The sequence below is a fragment of the Herpailurus yagouaroundi genome, unplaced genomic scaffold (assembly GCF_014898765.1).
Source record: "Herpailurus yagouaroundi ecotype Mexico unplaced genomic scaffold, PumYag 28, whole genome shotgun sequence".
Taxonomy (NCBI): domain Eukaryota; kingdom Metazoa; phylum Chordata; class Mammalia; order Carnivora; family Felidae; genus Herpailurus; species Herpailurus yagouaroundi.
The window spans coordinates 130,885,521-130,890,999 of NW_024412376.1; the positions used below are offsets into that span (position 1 = coordinate 130,885,521).

Here is a 5,479-nt window from a genome sequence, read left to right on the forward strand (position 1 = left end):
CATCGTTTTTGCATTTGAATCTAAAGATTCTGGCTACATTATGGAGGGCTGGAGGGCCAGGGTATCTGTGTAGATATTCAGTCTCCAAGTCCAGTGCTCTTTCTATTAGAACCATTTCTTGAGAGATATCTTCCTATTAAAAAATAAATCAGTTATTTGGATATTTTTCTTTTAGCACAACTTCTAGCAAAATTTGAAGAGCTCAACACCATTATCATTGTTACATATTGCCTGGAACACTACCTTATACTCAAAAGAAGATCAATAAATGCTAGGTGAATAAATGAATATATTGCTTCTCTATAATTTTTTAATATTTACTTATTTTAGAAAAAGAGAGAGAGACAGAGACTGAGTGTGAGTGGAGGAAGGGCAAAGAGAAAGGGAGACACATAATCCAAATCAGGCTCTAGGCTCTGAGCTGTCAGCACAGAACCTGATGCAGGGCTCGAACTCACAAACCGTGAGATCATGACCTGAGCTGAAGTCAGACGCTTAACCAGCTGAATTAGCCAGGTGCTCCGCTTCTATATAATTTTTAAAAAATCACTATGCCAAAAGATGACTTCCGTATATCTCTTTGACTTATATTTCCCTTCCATGGAATATCAGTTATTTTTCTTTGCCTTTCTCCTCTCCCACACAAGGAAAATGTATCTTAGATATTGTCAACCCACAATAGTGAAGAGATTTCTGTAAAACACAGAGAAATAGTTTAGGAAAGTGGGAGGAAAAGAAAGGAATTCTGAATTCTCAAATGGTCATTTAATCTAAAAAGGACTTATGTGATTCAAAGGGTTATGTGAACTCTGTATGGGGGGTGATGAGGTGAAAGAAGAGAAGCAAAATACTACAGGTATGAGGAAGCAGTAACAAGGGAGCATGGAATGAAATAAATTAACAAGCAGGACACATAAGACACAAACACACAGACACATCCAAGGCCCACACAGATAATAAAACATGAAAACAAGTATGTACATGTTTTCATGTCCAAAAGTATTTATACAAATCTGCACATACACAAACCCTGATATCAGCAGTCAGAACACAGTTACTACACATGTGAAACATCCAAGCACCTAGCTGGATACAGAAGAAAGCTGATATTCCCTATGAAAATTCGTATGTATACCTGTGTGTGCCTGAGTGTTTCAGGCACACTGTTTATGGCAAACAGTGTGTTTGTTAGTTTATGGCAAAACTCAACACAAGTGAACGACAGGGGCATCTTTTTATTTCTACTTAGAGTATACTGAAATCCCATCGTCAAATGAAATATGGTCCAGTAGCCTTTGCCATGTTAGCACCTGATTCATCATGTTACATGTGACTCATTTATAAGGAATGTAGTATACCATTCTACAAAAATTCCTTATACTACATATAAAGAATGTAGTATAAGGATGTAGATACCAATTAATCATTTCAGGAAAAAAAAGAAAAAAAAAACAAAACTTCAACACGTTAATTTGGAGGGGAAATGTTTCTAAAGCACCTTACATAAATACTCTGATATTTGCTTCTCAGCTGATGGTGTCTTGACCACCCACACACACTTAACAGTGTGCCAGAAACTATTATCCTTGTTTTTACCTTCCCACACATAATTCTATCCCTTCTTCCCCTAAGCTTGTTTTTCAGGTTGTAAAGTGATTGGAACACAATGTCTATTTCTATTAGTTTTGAAGACTAACTAATAATATATACTTCCAGCTGAGAAAATATATTTTAGAAGTTGGTGTTCATGGTTTATAATAATGAAAGCAAGAAGAAAAAGACCAGATCATTTGAAATGGATTTACATTAAAGAAAAAAAAATTTTTACAAAAGAAATACCTTGTACACATTAGTATGTGGGAATCTTTCAGCATATGAAAGAGTCATAAATTCACCAATATTATTATTATATCAATAGTATATAAGAGACATATTTTGACTTTTATATGTACAGGACTAAACCATGAATCTAAAATGCTAACTAAATCAACAATTCTTCTATGAACAGAACTCCTATTAGTAATAAGCCAAGATTTGTAAGGAATGTAGTCTTTTAGCACCCGGCCTGTGATGGCAGGCCCTCACAAAAGAAGAGGTAAAAGGTGTCTCTAGGGCAGGTTTTAAACTCCCTTTCAGGGATCACATGTCTCCCTGAGCAAAATGATTCAGTTGCCTGAGACACTAAGCAACTACAACGAAAAAGGGCTTTCTGTTTCTGGTTTGTTTGTTTGTTTGTTTTTTTATCCATATAACACACTCATGCATTTTATCCTTGGACATGTGTGTGTGTGTGAAGATGTACCTATTAGGATTGTCTGATGGTGAAGGAAAACACAACTCTAATATACCTAAGAACACAGAAAATTCTGGAAGAACTGAACTCTCAGGCTATGAAAAGAGCAAGAACCAGGAGAAGCAAGAGAAAATTATAGACAGTTTTCCTATGTGTTCGTTGGATGATTTAGACAGATGATCTTTTGAATCTGTATATTTCCATGCAGGGATAATACTGCTGGAAGTGACACATGCTTATCCTTGGGCAGGTCACCTTTCTACTTTTGTAAACCTACGGGGAGGTGAGTTCAGGGAGCAGGTTACTACAGGATCCAGAAGAGGCATCTCTCCATTGGAAGGGAGAGAAATACCAAAACAGAGAGGCTAGAGACAGAAACATGCTGTGCACACAAGCCAGCCTCCAAAATAGCCCATAAAAAACTTCATACCTTTGAATAATCTCCTGTATGTGAATCAGGACTGATCTCTGAGACCAGGAGAATACAGCAGAAGTGAAGAAGTTTTGTGACTTCCAAGTTAAGGCCACAAAAGTCATTGGAACTTCTGTACTGATCTCTTATTTACTCTAGAAAAAGCCAGCTTCTGTGTCAGAAGGACACTCAAGTAGAGAGCCCTATGGAGCGGAGGGCCCCATGTGAAGAGGGACTGAGATCTCCCTTCAACAGTCAGCACCAACTTGGATCCTTGGAAATGGATCCTCCAGATCCAGTCAAGGCTTGACTGCAGTCTAGTAAGAGGCCTGAATCACAATCTGCCTGGTGAGACTGTTCCAAATTCCTGACCCACAAAAATGGTAAGAGACAATAAATAATTATTATTGCTTTAAGCCACTAGAATTTGAGGTAATTAGTCATAGAGTGATAGATAACTAATAAAGTGACTTTCAGCCACTAAAGAGAAACATAAATTTGAGAGGTTTATGAACAAGTCAAATCAACAGAAATCAGAGCATAGACTTAATCAACTAGTGTTTATTAATTACCTATAAAGTGGTGAGGAGATATTATATAATAACTGATGGTATGATATTTGGAACTAGAAGACTTATGTTAGTATCCTAACTGCTCCACTGTGTGGCTGCAAATTACTGACCTCTTTGGCAAATACCATTTTTTCTAATTTGTAGAATGGATATGCTAAAAATTATATTTAATTTAAAGGTTGATTGTGAATATAATATGACATCCAATAAAAGACCTAGAACTTTGGTAGGCATATAATAATGTCTATGCTGTGTAATATATTATATATTATGCATATTATGTATATACCTTCATATATATTACATATATACCTATATATATGTCTATACACACATATAGGCACTGACATACATTCATATAATCTTTTAATTCTTAAAGCAACCTTATGAACTATGTACCATTATATTGTCCATTTTACAGAGAAAGAAACTAAAAAAAAAAAAAAAAAAAAAAAAAAGCACAGACAGTAAAGTGTAGAGCCTTGCTTCAAATCCATAGAGTTTGTTATCAGAGTTTGCACTCTTAATTATTATGATATAGAAACTTCTAATTAATTAGGATATGCTCCACAAATACTTGATATTATTGAGAAAGTGTTCTAGTTTATGTTGGAAGTAATACATCTATCATCTTTTTTTTTTTCTTATTGAGGTGACATTTTAGATGAGAAAATGAGATAATAAGAAAATCAAATATTTTTAGGAATATTTTGTTTTATAGAAAAAGTAATGTTTCATTATGAAGAATTAAGTTAATATTTATAAAATGGTCTCTAAGAACTAGTAATAGGACAATGCCTCCAGATAAACACATTCTTGATAGAATAATTATGTATATACATTTGAGGGCTCTGATATAATGTACACAAAATATAAGTGTGTTTGAGAGTTTTTGACTTTTCCCTCATTGTTAGATTGTCAGCCAGCATTTCTCATTGTTTTCCATGTATAGTCTCAGAAGTCCCCTTAATCTGCCTGTCTGTACTCCTAATTGGCTTTGAATTGAGAAAATAAATGACTATTTATAGTACATTAAGTTGAACAGTATACTCAAAAATTCATATCTACCCAGACCTCAGAATGTAATCTTATTTGGAAATAAGCCCTCTGTAGATGCAATTAGTTAAGGTAAAATGAGATCATACAGGACTAGGGTGCACCCTAAATCCAATGACTGGTGATCCTGTAAGAAGAGGAGGGAACACACAGAGACCTGCAGAAAAGAAGGCTATGTAAATACAGAGGCAAAGATTGGAGTGATGAAGCTACAAGCAAAGGAAAGCCAAAGATTTCTGGGAGCCACCAGACATAGAAAAAGCAGAAGATTGTTCCCTACAGCATTCCCAGAGAGCATGGCACTGCCGACACCAGGATATCGGACTTCTAGACTCCAGAACTGAGAAAATAAATTTGTTATTTAAAGTCATCAGACACAGCAGAGCCAAGGTCCCAATGACAGCGCGTGCTGGAGCTCTCCACCTTCCCGCGCCCGCCTGCCGGAGGCGCCCTCGACCTACATCCACAACCTCCTGGCAGAGGTCACGTGTCAGGACGCGGCTGTCCTGGCCCAAAAGGACTCGCCCCCCATCTGGGTCGCCATCCCCTATAAAACCTTAGTCAATAACATGCCAGCTGAGTTTGGTGTCCTGCTTTGCAAAGACCCGTCAAGGTTTTTTTCGTGAATGGGCGGACAGTTGGGGACCAAAAATATTCTTTCATCTGGGACTAACTGTTGCAGGAAGGGGAATTTACCGTGGATCTTCGTACCAAGAGCACCCTCAGAGCTCCCACTTTCAACATCACTGTCGGCAGGACTGCCAAGATGCTAGTACCACTGATGGGCAAAGTGTGTGTCCACGGCTGTATGATCAACACCGAATGTTATGCAGTGGCCTCCCACTTGCAGCGTTCCCAGTACTGACCTCCTCTGTCTCTTTCCCCCACTATTCTTCACTGCTTTTGCGTGCCTCTCCTTCCCATACACATACATAACACCATTTTTATTTTGGGACATAACCCCACACTTCTTATTGCTGACAAAACCACATGGGCTAGGGGCTGGGACTGGATGGACAGACACCTCTCCCTACCCATACCTGTGTGTTATTGGAAAACTGTGGTTGTGTGTGTGTGTGTGTGTGTGTGTGTGCGCGTGCGCGCGGGGAGGGAGGGGAGGGGGGTTCTGAATAAAAAACATTCTAC

At 37.8% G+C, this 5,479-nt stretch overlaps 1 pseudogene; it reads left to right on the forward strand.

Moving 5' to 3' along the window:
* The first annotated feature begins 2,296 nt into the window (after positions 1 to 2,296).
* LOC121041496 (profilin-1-like) lies at positions 2,297 to 5,198 on the forward strand (annotated as a pseudogene).
* The last annotated feature ends 281 nt before the right edge of the window (positions 5,199 to 5,479 follow it).